General features: G+C 41.3%; 1 protein-coding gene across 7 annotated transcripts in view; it reads left to right on the top strand.

The window, feature by feature from the left end:
* The first annotated feature begins 567 nt into the window (after nt 1-567).
* The window catches only part of FAR1 (fatty acyl-CoA reductase 1), an 84,893-nt gene continuing 69,836 nt past the window's right edge, over nt 568-15,624 (top strand). For 5 of the 7 annotated variants that reach the window (XM_039251821.1, XM_039251822.1, XM_039251823.1 and 2 more), the window contains exon 1: nt 569-809. The gene's annotated coding sequence lies outside the window, so the exon portion shown is untranslated. Of the gene's footprint in view, nt 810-15,624 lie in introns of all 7 variants that reach the window. The other 2 variants (XM_039251817.1, XM_039251819.1) reach the window with 2 other exon arrangements.

Genomic DNA, 15,624 nt, shown 5'->3' with positions numbered 1-15,624 from the left:
AGGTAACCATTACTCAACTTCTCTCACCAGCGGCAAGTTTTGCACTGTGGTCTGATTTGGTCCACGGCGCTGGACGAGGCGCACGCTCTTCTTCCTCCCTAGACAGCATCCCGTCGAGGTTCCGGGAGACAGCCGAGCGACAGCAGCCCGCTCGCAGACCCCGCGTCGGCGGTGCGGGAGCACGCCACAATGGCTGCTCGCGCTCTCCCGCGCCAGCCTCGCCGCTTTCTCCCACCCTGCCAGGGGATACCCCGCCCGCGCCACCGGCAGCCGGGCGTGGCCCTGGGCGCGACCGGCCGGAACGCTAGCGGCCAGAGCGGCGCTCCTGAGCCCGGGATGTGGGGCGCGCGCCCATTGGCTGAACTTTCCTCCTTGGGCCGGCCGGCAGCAGAGCCCGCCTCCCGGCCCTCTTTCGGCGTTCCCATTGGCCGTTCGCGTCCCACCCGCGCCCGCTCCCGCCCCCAGCCCGCCCTGATGGAAACGGGGTTGAGGGGGTGGGACGCCGAGGCGGGGAGTGGGGGGCGGGTTGAGGTATCCTCCCGGTAAGGGGGCGCGAGAGACAAGACAGGCCAATCCGGACAAGACGTGGAAAAGAGGCGCCGCGCCAGCCAGTCACATCGCGAGGTCCGGGTCGGGGAGGCTGACGCGAGTGCGGGCCGCAGCCAATGGGCGTGCCACTACCCGTCCGCTCTTCAGCAGCCGGTCGGGGGTGGTGGAGGAGCGAGTGAGGAGAGCGCGACGGCGGCGGCGGCGGCAGAGCCATCGCTGGACGGCCAGGGGGATAGCGAGGCCCGAGCCTCTGAGTCTAGGTGAGAGGCAGCGACGCCGGGCGGGAGAGGCGGGCTGCGGGCCCCTCCTCGCCTGGCCCCGGCCGCGGCTGCGGGGAGCTCGGGCGGCAGGCCGCCGGAGGCGGAGGCGACACCCGCCGCCCCGTCCCCGCCCCCACCCTGGGCCGCCCCCGGAGTCGGGGGCGCCCGCCTCGCTGCCGGGATGGTCTGAGCGCGGCTGGGACAGGGCCGCCGCCCTCCAGAGGGCCGGGCTGGCGAGCGGGGACGCAGGGAGGGGCCTGTTTTGCAGCCACGGGGCCTTGGGGGCTCAGCCTGGTGTGGGGAGGCCGCACAGAAGTGGCGAAGGTGGGGTCGGGTAGTTGACGGAGGAGCGGGCTCCTTTGCTCTAGGAGGGGCATAGGCCTGTGCTCGAAGGATTTTCTGGTCTGAGGGAGGAAGAAAGTGATGGGGAAAGGGTGATGCTCAGAAAAGGGTGCCTGGGGAGAAGGTGCGGAACCGGGGAAAGTGGTTGGCCTTTTGGAAGTAGGCATTGATAGAGGGTTGGCTGGGGAGTGGGGGTGGGGGGCTGGAGATCAGCTGGGTAGGGTTTTTTTGTTTTTTGTTTTTTTGAAGGTTAAGATCTCCGGACAAAGGGGGACACGTGGATTTGGAGTAAGAGGCACCTACTCAAACCGGAAGGTGCCCGGGAAAAAGGTTTTGGGTGAGGTGTGGATGGAGGCTGTTTGGCTAGAAGGCGTTAGGTGGCCAGTTAGGAGAAGGTATACGAGGAGCAGAGGAGGTGGGCTTATGTATGATAGCTAAAAGGTGTGGATCGTTTATGACTAAGTGAGCAAGAATAAGTGTGCGTTTTGGGAGAGACTGGAGAGCCGAGTGTCTCAGGTCGGAGTCAGTCCAGCCAGGTTTGTAGGTTCATTCAGTTCTCATCGTGGGCCAAGCACTCGGACTTAACTTTCACTACGGAGGCTGATTGTGTCCCGGCCCCCACCTTCCCGCGACAGGTCATCTAATTGTTTTGCCACAGCAGCACACAAACTCACCCTCGCAAAAGTAAAGGCGCAAATATTGTTTGCTTTTGACTGGGTGGATTCAGTTGTGGAATCGCTTGATTCTTTATGTTAAAAGAAAGTTAGAATATGTGGGTTTAAAGCGGTTGGAAGATACTTTCAGAAAATCTGCCCCGTAGGGGAGTTTCTCAACTATCTAGCTGGGCGTGTGTAATATAGCATAAAAATGATGCAAGATCTCTTACAGTAACACAGTGTGAATTAACATAGAAGTACAATTCTGTTACTGTAGGATCAACCACTTTGATGCAGTAAAAGTTGATTATGTATCATGCTTGTTGGGAAGGTTTTTTTTATCCTTGAGAAGAGTTTTGTAGATAAATAGGTTCAACATTTTTTTTCACTGAGAGGAAAGAAAGACAGGGTATGTGTGCATCAATACTACTGCCACTCTGTTTAAAGCTTTGGGATTTTTATTTGTGGGATGTGGGCAGAGGTTGGGAGCAGAGAAGAGGTGGAAGAAAAGAAAGTGACCCACTGACACATTTTCAGTGGATTTAAATGGGAGGAGGTGGTAAGCACCGAGGTATAATTTCTGTTTGAGGACAAGACATAAGGATTGTGAACAGTTTAGCACTTCTTGACAGACAAGAAGTGCCGAGGACAGAAGCCAAAGAGGGCATATGTTGTGTAGGATATTTCCTTCTTAGCCAGATCCACAAGGCATCATAGCTAATGGACCATTCTTTAGGAAGTAGAGATAATTTTCTGAAAGTAATTTCTTGGTACTGCTATTCACTGATCACATTTTACCCTTAGTATGACAATACCTAAGTGCTGAGTTCCTGAGGTGACTCAGGGCAAAGAAGTAATATGAGTGATATGGAGTTTAATCAGGGAAGGTTTCCAGGAAGAGATGAGCTTCGAGACATGTTTTGAAGTAAGAGTTTGGATATTCATTATTGGAAGACATGAGGATGACATTCAAGTAGTTTGGACAAGCTGCAAGCAACTGTGGGCCAGAATGACACAGAAAAAATGGATTTTAAGGAGAATGGGACATTTGAATGAAGAATTAAGTGTGTGGAGATCAATTAAGTCTATGGTTGTAGCTTAGTTTTAGAAATAATAGTTCTGTGTGGTGCTTAGGAGAGAAGAATTTGAATAGTTGACTGTGGGGGTGCCTGGGTGGCTCAAGTCTGTTGAGCCCCTGACTTTCAGTTTCAGCTCAGGTCATGATCCCAGGGTGGTGAGATCTAGCCCTGCATTGGGCTCCATGCTGAGTGTGGAGCCTGCTTGATATTCTCTCTCCCTCTCCCTCTCTCTCCCTCTGCCCCACTCCCCTGCTCTCTCTAAAAAATAAATAAATAAATAAATAAAAACCAACCCAATAGAATAGTTGATGATGGATTGGAGACAGGTAGTAAGGGTAAGAGCATGAAAATATTTTTTTAAATTTTTGTGATAAGAGAATATGTTGAAAATAAGTTGGGTTATTGAGAGGTAGATTTGGTGTTCAACCATAAAATAATCAAAAACATTTTTGGGTCGTATACTAGATTATGTTGATAATAAGAGCAAAAATTTAGGGGGTGCTACTTTGTGCCAGACACGGTTTTGAGCTTTCTGAGCTCCATCTTTCTTTGATTATCCCTGTTTCATAGATGAAGGAACTGAGATTCAGAGAGATTTAATTTGCTTGACGCCACACAGCTAATAAGTGGCAGGTTAGGACTGACAAAGTCAATCAGTAAATATTAATTGAGCATCTGCTTCATTCCAGGCACTGTGTTAAATGCTGGAGGTTCAAAGTTGACAGGCAAACCCAAAGGTTAGGCCTGAGCCATTTTTAAAGAGATTGTCAGGAATTAATAGAAGAGAGCCAGTGAAGGAAGAGAAAAAGATGAGTTGGAGAAACTTTTGTAGACACCGAGGAATATATTGCTTTTGGAAAACTTAGGTTGGAAATAGCTTTAAGAAAGAGAAAGTAGTCAGCCACAAAATATGTAGCTAAGAGACTCCAAAGAACTCCGAAGAACTATTGAGTTAAGTCAGGGGAAAAAAAAATTATGTGAATTTAGCCTCAAAAACCAGAATGGAGGTACTAAGATATAGGCTGGTAATTACTCGTGTTTAGTGGCAAGTGCTCTGTACAAATTTAAAATATGGTGTTCAGATTCATAGGAAAGATGTTGGTATGCTCGTTTCTAATATTTTAATCTTTGGTAAGATCATGGGTAATTTAAAAATGCTCATGTTCTTTGTATTTTCCCAGTTTAAGAAAACGGGCATTACTTCTATAATTAGTGGGGGAATGTCATTCTACTGAAATGAGCTAATAGGAAATACATGGGTAGGCTAGTCTGAACTATGTTTGAGATAGAGGGAAAGATGGTCTTATTTCAGTGTGTACTGCCGCATGTGAGATACTTTGGTAGGTACATTCCTGTTTTGGAAGTGACTAGACACATCCTGAAACTGTACATACTTAAAGATGGTATTTGTTTAATCTGAGGAATCAGGTTACTAAATCACCTTGAAGCATGGAGATACAGTCTTGGCTCTTCTGAACATTGTTTTTTCAGGGCTTAATACATGAATTTAAGGTTAAACAAAAGCAAACCACTCACTTGATTGAGTCATTTCAACTGTGTCTTGGAGTTTACACCCTTCCCTCTTCCCACACATTGGTTCTACAGTTCCTCTCTTCTAGTGAATTTGTAATGGGCTTAAGAGTTTCAGTTCAGTAAGACAATATGAAAGTGCTGAATTTACACGTAACTAACTTAAAATTTATCATTGTTTTCTGTTCCCAATTTGAAGGAAAGAGAGGAATTTCAAGATATAAACACTTCATATCAAATAATTACTCAAAAGCAAGCTAGTAGGATTTGCCCCAGGATCAGTACAGATTTATTCCAATCTCTAAAATGGAGATGGAAAAATCTTATAAGTCAAGAACAGGATCTAGTTTTTAGTTTAATTTGGCTCATAGGGATTATGGGAGGAAATATAATATTTCATCTAGGTACTGTACTGTTCCTTAAATAAATTATTACCTTTAGCTCTCATACAGTTCTCCAAGGTGGATAACCTATTACGGATGAGAGAATGAAGCTCAGAGAAATTAGAAACTTTAGAAAAAAGAAACTTTCCAAAGGTTGGAGAGCTAGGAGCAGAGCTGAGATTCAAACCTTGCTTTGTGAAACTCCAAATCTCATGCATCTAAGATCAAGGGCAAGAAATACTTATTTACACGAATACCTACAATTGAAAAAAATGCCACATAGCCTTAGGTGTTTAGCAACTGTTACATTAGAAGATGGGACTGTTGCTCTGTATGTTTGCCCTGTGACCCTGGCTCTTAAATGATGGTGATTATTGTGTCCCTTTTAAGGGTGCATATATATATATGTTTTCATATTTTAGTATTTCTTGAAATGAAAATGTAATTTACAGAATTTATTTTAAAATGCTTATATGGGGTGTCTGGGTGTCTCAGTTGGTTCAGTGTCTGACTTCGGCTCAGGTTGTGATCTCAATGGTTTGTGAGTTCAAGCCCTGTGTTAAGCAGTGTACTGACAGCTCGGAGCCTGAAGCCTGGAGCCTTCTCTGGATTCTGTGTTTCCTTCTCTCTCTCTGCCCTTCCCCCACTTGTCCTCTATCTCAAAAACAAATAAACATTAAAAAAATTTAAAAACATAAAATGTTTGTGCAATGGATACTGCCTTTTTTTAAATTTGAAGATCTAGTTGTTTTTATTAAATAATTCATGGGATGCCTGGGTGGCTCAGTCGGTTGAGTGTATGACACTTGATTTCAGCTCAGGTCATAATCTCATGGTTTGTTAGTCTGAGCCCCACATAGGGCTCTGTACTGAGCGCGAAGCCTGTTTGGGATTCTCTGTCTTACTTTCTCTGCCCCACCTTCTCTCTCACTCTCAGAAGATTAATAAGCATTTAAAAAAACCAAAAAATGATTTACGAGTTGGACAGCACTCCCATCTAGTAAGTAGAGAGGCACTCCCAATGGCTACTGTGTCTTAAAGTCTAATGTGTGTCTCAGAATTGAGGAAGTGTGGTATATGCATGTAGTCTGGGTGTACAATGCCTTAACAGTTTGTTGTGTGCATTTTCTTCTCATTTCTTTACTTAGCTTATGACCTTTTTTCTTTTTAGTATGCTATAATATATAGAACTGAAGTATATATTAACAATAAAATAGTCATTCTTTTTAGCTAGTGAATATTATAGTATAGAAGAAAGTTCTTTGATGTGGAAAATTCACATTGCATTGTGAATCAGCAGATCTGTGTTTTAATTTTGGTTTTGCTAGCAAGTTGATGTGTAACTTGAGGCAAGTCATTTCCCCTCTCTGAGCTTTAGTTTCCTCATCTGCAAAAATGGAGTGGAGAAGGGAGCTTTTAGACTTGTCCAGCCTGAACAAACTGTATGCCCTCTTATTAATTAAAAATGTGGACGCCTTAGATCTCTTAAAAACTGTAGTAGCTTTTTACTAATTTTTTCTTTGACTTCATCTCTTTGCATTCTCTTCTTGTCCTTTTTTTCCCATGGATCTTTGGGAGTACTGTCTGCTTCTCAATGTATTAGAGAGGATGTGTTATTTTTGACATCCTACGTTTAGTAAGACAGGATATTTGAGAAAGTAGTAGGTACTTAGTAAATAGTTAAAAATGAATATATGTTTTATCTGAGTTTAATCAAAGAATCATTTAAATAAAATATCACACAAAAAGCTGTTAAAGTTTCATTGAAAGTTAGTTCTGCCTAAAATGTTCAAATGTGTTTTGAAGTAAATTTTTCTACTCTCCACTGGGCAGAGGTACAAAGATGAAAACTACTAAACCTGTCTTTGAAAAGTTCTGTGTCCTAGTAGAAGGAATCTCCTTTAAACTTTTTTATGGAAAGTTGCCAGCATAAAATGCACATCACCAACTTTAAAAGTTATAAACCTATTTTTATTTTGAAGCAAATCCCTAAAGATTTTTACCAGTTACTACTAAACAGCATGATGAGTGTAAAAATAGACATGTTACTTTAAGTGAAGTGGAGATTGTTCATATAAATTGTTCACATTTTGAGACTATGCTAGGCAGGAGCAATTGTATAAAATAATCTGTAATTCAGGGGTGATGACCAAATATATATATATGAAGCAGAATGTGGCAACATGATATCATATACCAAAATTGGTGATAGAGATTCTAAATGAGTTTTCTGAATGAAAGGATTTAGACAAGGACAAAGAACATTAGGGGGTGAGATGAGGGTGATCACATGGAGGAAGCATGTAGTTAGAAAAATCTTAACTTTAGCCTCATAGAAAAAGTTCCATCTTTTTAAAAATGTTTACTTATTTTGAGAGAGAGCAAGAGAGCACGTGTGTGTATGTGTGAAGGGGAGGAGCAGAGAGAGGGAGAGAGAATCCCATGCAGGCCTTTCACTTTCAGTGCAGAGCCTGATGCAGGGCTCGATCTCACGACTGTGATATCATGACCTGAGCCAAAATCAACAGTCAGTTGCTTAACTGACTGAACCACCCAGGCGCCCCTAAATCTGTATCTCTCTCTATCTTTTAGAACCCTACAGCATGTTGTTGACATACTTAGATCTTAAATCGATATTTGAAAAAAGCCAATTTCTGTATTATAGATATGAACACACTGCTTTATGACTGTATCACTGTCTGTGGTGAATTATTTGACATACTCCATTAAAAAGCCTTCTGAGGATCTTAGTATCGCATGTGTTAATGGATCCATTTTGTCTAGAATGTGTGTGTGCCATCATCTTTCAAATATAAATCATCTTGAGATTGTAAATGGTGCTGTGTATGCGTGTGTTTAAATGTTAACCGTTTGACAGTTTTAAGATTTACTTTGAAACATCTAGTTTATATCATTATTTTTTATGGAATTTTTGCCAGAAATGTTGGCATGACAGTCACATGAGAAATCCTTGCATTTAAGGAATTTTTACCATTATATACTAGTACTTTGGAGTATTGACTTAAATCCTTTGAAGTATTAATTGAGAATAAAATCTTAAAATATGTTCTGTGATGCCGAGATTTTTAGTCAAAGGTCATGAACCTCTTTGAGCATCTCCTCAAAGCTTTGTGCTTTATCTTCAGAAAAATAAACAGTATTCCCCCTTGTCCATAGTTTTGCTTTACATGATTTCAGTTACCCATGGCCAGCCCTGGTCTGGAAGCAGATGATCCTCCTTCTGACATATCAGAAAGTCATTAGTAGCCTAATACTAAGTCATGGAGCCTACGCCATTTACCTCTCTGCATCTCATCATGTAGGCTTTTTATCACCTCACATTATTAGAAGAAGAATGTGTACAGTACCATAAAATATTTTGAGAGAGACCACATTCACATAACTTTTGTAACTATTGGTATTATTGTTCTGTTTTATCATTATTGTTAATCTCTCATTGTGCTGAATTTATACATTAAACTTACAGGAATGTATGCATATATAGGAAAAAACAGTATGTATAGGATTTGGTGCTGTCTCCAGTTCAGGCATCCACTGGGGGTCTAGGAATTTTCTCAGTATACTTATTGCCTGTGCGTTATAGAATGGTTGAGGAATGTACCCCTTGCAGGTAAGGGGGGTTACTGTACATGCATACTTAGTTTTTCATATAATTTCAGGGGTTAATAAGATTCTCAGAACTCATTCAAATATCCTTACAGGTCTGTGGATTCAGTTTAATCAAACATCCTATAACATATATGCAGAAAGCATACAGTGAAAATTCAAATCAAATTTATTTCTGTGTGTACTGCTCACCGTTTAGAAGCAAATGTTTTTCATTATTGAATAAAAATTATAAAACTCATTATACATATGCCTAATTTGAAAAAAGTAGACCAATTCCTTTTTTTTTTTTAAAGATTTTATTTTTAAGTAATCTCTACACCCAGTGTGGAGCTCACAACTTCGAGATCAAGAGTTGGATGCTCTCCAACTGAGCCAGCCAGGTGCCCCCAAAATATATCAATTCTTAATTGGATTCTTGGGGAGAAATAAGCTATAGCCAGCATAATAAATATGTTGAATGATTTTACCGAAGATTTTGGAATAAGTGTATGGTACTTCCTATAATAGCTACTGATGAGGGAAACAAAGGCAAGAGAAATGTAGCTCCTTACAGCTTCCAGTCCACTGATAAACACCTGAAACACGCAGAGCATGACCTTCCTCAAGCAACTCATGGCTGCCTTACTTCCTTAATGTTTTTGTTTAATTAAACACTAAAAGTAACCTTGTCTTAATAGTAGTTAGCCCCTCAAGATCCTGAAAGCCTTACTCTCACATTCCTTAGAGAGTTCCTCTATCCCTAACTCCCACTCACTTAAAAGTATATAATCAGTCACTCCTCACAACCCCAGTGCAGCTCTTTCTAACCATGGATCCTGTCCCTGTGCTTTAATAAAATCACCTTCTTGCACCAAAGACATCTCAAGAATTCTTTCTTAGCCATTTGCTCATGAACTTTACTTCAAATTTCATCATCTGGTGCCCAAGGTGGGGCATTGAGTCTTCTCATCTGGACTCTGAGCCTTTGTGCAAACTTGGTGAGTACTTTCTCTTTTCTTCCTTTACTCTTCTTTCAAGGGCTTTTCAAGGAGTATGGTTTTATTGGAACACTTTCATGTCGATTGCTCAGGCTGCAATCCTCTAGCCTGTGGCTACTCTACTAGGAGGAGAAATTTTGCCTTTTGGCTGGAAGTTGGTGCCCTGGCCAGAATGGTAATAAGACCCAGAAACTTGATGCCCTCTCTTTATTTCTGTCCTTATACAAAGTTATCTGTGTTGGGCACAAGACAGCTACCTAGTCACTTACAGCTGCTGATCTTCAAGACTCCTGTGAGGTTTCCTCCGTATTGGTCTAATGTGATCCCCCCCACATCCCTGGTCTAGTCGCTTCTGGCCTAGAAACTTCCACTGGGAGCCAGCCAAAAGCCAACTGGTGACCGTTTCCTAGGGAAGTTGTCTGTACAGGCTCTATTTATGTGTTGGAATGTCACTTAGATCATGATGGATTTCTATCTTTACTGTTTTCTGTCAATGTCCCCTACTAACTACAGAATTGTAACACTTTTCTAGCATTTTCCATGGGTTAAAAACGGCGCAGCCTTCAAGGAAATGAAAGCATGACCTTCATGGCATGCTCTTCAAGACAGGGTAAACTAAGTCACAGCCTTTTACAGCACGACTTTCAAGGCATGGCATGGGCACAGTATTTCGGTCCATACACCAGGCCCCCATTTGTAGCCTAGGATGCAATGGGGAGGCTGTGGGAGTCTAGCATTTCTTTTCCAGAGCCCCTTAGTGGCTAGTTGGTGATCATAGCAGTTTTATTTGAGGGATGTCTCCGGTCGCTTTGACACCAGGAACCTCTGACATATCCTTCGTGGGACACCACCCAGGAGTTGAAGGTGGGAATTTTTGGTAATGGACCTTCTCTCTTTTTTTTTTTTTTTTTATTTCTAGGAGAGAGAGAGACAGCGTGAGCAGGGGAGGGTCAGAGAGAGAGGGAGTCACAGACTGAAACAGGCTCCAGGCTCTGAGCTGGCAGTCAGCACAGAGCCCGATGCGGGGCTCGAACCCATGAACCGCGAGATCATGACCTAAGCGAAAGTCAGACGCTTAACCGACTAAGCCACCCAGGCGCCCCGTTAATGGACCTTCTCTACTTTTTTAGGAACATGGGATCTTCTGTCCCCAGGGATTCTCCCCTGGGATGCCTTTTAACCCAGTGGAATCCATTTGAATTGCAAAATTTAGGAAAGGACTGATCTTCTGTAATGCTGAATAGTTATACTGATGCAATCTATCAGTTAGATCTCTTATGCAAGAAACAAGGCAAATGGACTGAGGTATCCTATGTCCAGGCTTTCATGGCCCTAAATCAGGATCCAGACCTCAGGGCCACTTGCAGAATGTGATTGCCCAAATGTGTTTGACCACCAACGAGGCTGATAAACTCCCTCCTGATAATTGGATGATTTTCTAAACAGGCCTCCTCCGAATAAACCCAGGTTGCTTGAGAAACAAAGGCCATCCCTAATGAAGGGGACAATGACACTCTCTCACTATTCCTCCTTCCTAATAGACTTAGGTTACTCTAGCTGTGTGTGGGGGCTCTCCCTATTCATTTCCTGAGTTAATGACTATAATTGGAGCCAGTTGTCTCTGGTTATTCTACCTTAGGAAGGAGACTTTAAGGAATATTCTCGAGCAGCTGCCGAAACTCCTTTTGTTTTGAGGAAGTTCCCTGTCTTCTCTGGCCTGACATGGAGTGCCCATTTCCACTTGCTTGTGGGAAAAAAAAATTTGCATCTGCTTATTTGTCCGAGCTGACAGGCTTTAGGATTGGGAGACCTCTTTCTCTGTCCACTGGGCTTTTATCCACCTCCAGCCTTCCTGGAGGCACCTCACCACTTCTGCTACCACTCCCCTTTTCCTATTTCTGCACCACTTTGGGTGCTGCCTGCATCTTGCATGCCTCTGGCACCATCATCCCCTCCTCCTCCCCTTGCTGTTAAGGAGAGAAGAGCACTCCCCTGGACTTACACCATCCACTTCAGATTTCCTCACTGGGGCCCCAGGTAAAAACTGACAATGGGGAATAAAGTGATGGACTTTTTAAGGGACCCAAGTGGAACATACTTGGTATTTGAACTAATTTAAGCTTGTTGGTTTAATTAAGATAGACATGTCTTTAGAATTATCATCATTAAATATAAAACTTTTTCTACCTAGGTTTACTGTAGGTCAGATAAGCTCGTGAATATCTCTGTGGCCATTTGTCAGCAAAAAGATGGCTGAAAATGTTGGTTAATTTTGTCTGTTTCAGAGTTTTTATGGGTAATTGTTAAGATAGCTTTAAAGGTCTTTGGTAACCTGAAACTTTAAGGTTTTGTTTGGATGATAAACTGGATTGAATTCATTGGACATCTAGGTCTTTAACTAATATGGTAAGATGCTAAAGAATTGATTATTAAACACAGGTTTATGTTTTTGACTTATTGCAGAGAAACTAAGAATATTTGGGTCTGTTGGAAAAGCTGCATTGTACTTGGTTGATTAATAAATTTGCCATTTAAAAAATTCTGGTGTTACAGTTCATAGTTGGTTACTAAGTTTTCACTAGAGACTAAGATTTTCAGAGTTAAAATTTTGCTAAATGTAACTAAAAGTGATGGAAATAAGAAAAGGCAACTCTTACATAGAAAAGTAGGAGATATGTAAGAAAAATATAAGGAATGAAAACACATTTTTGTTGAAGGCAAAAAAAAGTAATTTTTCCTAAATGAGACTGGTTGTTTGGAGAGAAAGGGCTTAGGACAAAATCTGAATGCAAAGGAAAGTTGTAGAAGGTTCTTGAAGGGAAATCTTTGGAAAGGAATTTTATGTGTCGTTAGGACAGACTAAGGTTGAAATGAATGGATTTTAAAAATACACTGGTATAATATTAAACTTCTGCTTTTCTCTTTTTTTAAAAATTTTTAAATGTTTTTTATTTATTTCTGAGAGAGAGAGACAGACAGACAGCGTGAGCAGGGGAGGGTCAGAGAGAGAGGGAGATACAGAATCTGAAACAGGCTCCAGGCTCTGAGCTGGCTGTCAGCACAGAGCCCGACGCGGGGCTCGAACCCACGAACTGTGAGATCATGACCGGAGCCCAAGTCAGATGCTTAACCGACTGAGCCACCCAGGCGCCCCTTCTCTCTGTTTTAAAAGACAAAGTTTTCTTGGATTGTTGATCTGCTCTTGCTAAAAATAAATGTGTAAACCAAGGTTTTTTCTCATTTGTCTGCTGGGAGTACCAAAGCTTAAGTTTTGTTTTTATCAGGTCTTTGATTACGTAATTAAAACTTGTCAATGTTAAAGGAGCTAGGTTTTGCTAACAACTGTATAGCCCTACGCATTTGCCTTTAGAATCTCTTATTGCCACCTTGGTTAAATAAATAATTAAGATTTGTAATGATCTGTAATCCTATTTAGGATGTGCTTTATAACTTTCTAAGGTTTTAACAAACTTCCCAGGATTTAAGTTGTAAATGAAATCTTTTTGACCAATTGGAGTTTTAAATTTGTTATGTTACTTGGAAAGCCTGTCAAACAAATGGTGGTAAACCTTAGGTTGTATTGCTTGGGTAAATGCTATAACTGCTCAAATATATCCATAAAATTCCTAAAGTTTCAATGTATTTTGGTATTAGGTCATCACTTGACATTCCAATTGTGGAAGTGTTATATTTCATAGAAATAACTGAGTTTCCTTGTCAGTTGTATCATAATGAACTCTCCTGTCAGATTGTTAACTATGTCCATTTTTGAGTCTTTTGTCATTTATAGTTATTGTTCTGATGCTCTTACAAAACATGTTTCATCTTCAAGGATGTTTATAAAAAAGACTTTTAGGACAAATACTGGTATTTGACATCTTTAAGATCATAAAACAAATGGGTAAAAATGTCCTGAACTAAAAAGCTGCATTCAAACTGATCAAGAATTGGTAAATGGGACTAAATAAATGGAGGAAGATTATAGTTTTGTGACTCTTTTCACAGCATTGTTGGTTCTCTAATGTTTGCTCTTCCAGATTAAAGAAGCTTTCTTTTAAGCTATCTTTTAAGCTATCTATGACATACTGAAATGTGATAAAGTATTCATTTGTAAACAAACTGAAGCCTTTAACTTTTCTCTCTACCTAAACCTTCTGAAATTCAAAACCTCTTAAGTATTCTTTCTTTAATGGCAATTACAATCGTTTGCATAAGTTCAGGAAGATCTGTTCTCCTTGTAACAGGTTGCCATTGGAAATACTGTTTCTTTTACCAAGGCTTTGACTGGAATGTCATATTTGAGAGCAACATACATAGACTCAGATATGACCAGACAGTTTTAAGGAACTAAGGTTGACTTTATGAAGCACGAAGCTAATAAAGCCCCTTGGAAATGTTGCCCTAATACCTTGCTTACAGAGTGCCCAGCAGCCTTACCAGGTGAGTGAAGACTGTCACTTCCTGGCAGGTGCAGGAACCTTAGGATGCTTTGGGACCTCTAAGAAGGAATTCGCCCAAAATCTATAGATATTACAAGCATGTCTGATGGCAAGTACTTGGCGTGGCTTCTGGCCTGGAGAGGCTACTAAAGGTTCAGTCTAGAGATTCCTTACACAAAATTCCAGCAAAGCAAAATTTAAAAGATCTTTATGATCAATCGCTGTTCTTTCTGGGCTTATATAAATAATTAGGCCGAGTTTGTTAAAACTGGACCTGTTCTACAAACGAATTAGTCTTGATTTGGCCGTCTGTAGAAATGAGGGTTATTAGAGAGAAATTATGTTTCAATAACACAACAGGGATGTGTTTATGGATGTTAAATTCCAGTTCTGATTGTTTTTAAATGTTTGTTGTTTGCCTGAACTAGACGACTTGAGGTAAACTTCATTATCACAAAACTCATGTGTAGACAGTCTTTGTGCCTGTTGCTCTATGGGCCATTCAAAGGGATCGGCACAGACATTTGAGTTACAAACCAGAAAAGCCCAGCTGATTCCCACTGCCTCTTCCCACTCCATCTGAGGATGCTTCAAGCCTGACATCAAAAAATCTTTTCCCTGGTGGCACCTGATACTCAGGTATCTGCTTTATAATTTTGCTCTAACCGTGAACCTGTATTTCTCTTGTTTCTATTAGAGTGCTTCCAGCTGTTTACTAAACAAAACAGAGTCTACATGTTGGTTAACATCACCTATTACACAAAGCCTTAAAATGACTCAAAATAACATTTTTATTATTATTATTAAACACTAAAATAACTCAAATGTATTAAACAGTTCCACAAAATAAAATGGCATTAGCTGTTTTAACTGCTGCACCAGGTAGAACTTGTACTCTCATAAAAACAATGCTGTGTATACATTCCATGTATGACAAAAATATTTCTGAATTTCCAACTGACAGTACTCAAATTGGCACTTTAAATTACCCCTCTTTCCTTTAATAATTGTTTAAACTCTCAGACTAAAGTTTTTTGTCAACTATCAAAGGACTCTTATTTGGGCCTCTTTTCCTTTCTGTTATTTTAATCACGTTTTGCTATTTCCCCCCATGTCCCTCCACCTGGTGCCAAGACTCCTTCACTGCCACAACTTCAAGCCAACAGATGATCCTTTCTGCTCAAGGAGACTCTTAATGTTACCATCTCTAGATATAGCCACCTCAGCCTTTCCTAACTCCTATTAAATTCTCAACTGACCAGCCTTGAGCCATAGATAGGTACATCTCTACGCTTCTCTTCAGTAGGAAGAAGTTGTAGAAGATGAGACCTTCCACCAAATCTTTAAAGATTTAAGGGTCAAAGTTGTTCAGGGAGGAAAATGATGAGGGAAACAAAGGCAAAGGAAAATTAGCTTCAATTAAACCTCCTTACAACTTGTAGCCCATTGATAAACACGTGAAACATGCAGAGCGTGACCTTCCTCAAGTAACTCAATGGCTACCTTACTTCCTTTTTGTTTTATTAAACACTAAAAGTAACCTTATCTTATAGTAGCCAGCCCCTCAAGGTCCTGAAAGCCTTACTTTCAAATTTCTTAGAGACTTCCCCTATCCCTAACCCCCACTAACTTAAAAGTATTTAATCAGTCACTCCTCACAACCCCAGTGCAGCTCTTTCTGCCCATGGGTCCTGTCCCCATGCTTTAATAAAATCACCTTCTTGCATCAAAGACATCTCAAGAATTCTTTCTTAGCAGTTTGTTCAAGAACTCCACCAG

This window comes from Hyaena hyaena, unplaced genomic scaffold, assembly GCF_003009895.1.
Source record: "Hyaena hyaena isolate Hyena2069 unplaced genomic scaffold, ASM300989v1 scaffold_401, whole genome shotgun sequence".
Lineage (NCBI taxonomy): Eukaryota > Metazoa > Chordata > Mammalia > Carnivora > Hyaenidae > Hyaena > Hyaena hyaena.
Note: the sequence above shows the minus strand (reverse complement) of the source record. Positions and strands in the feature narration are given on the sequence as shown.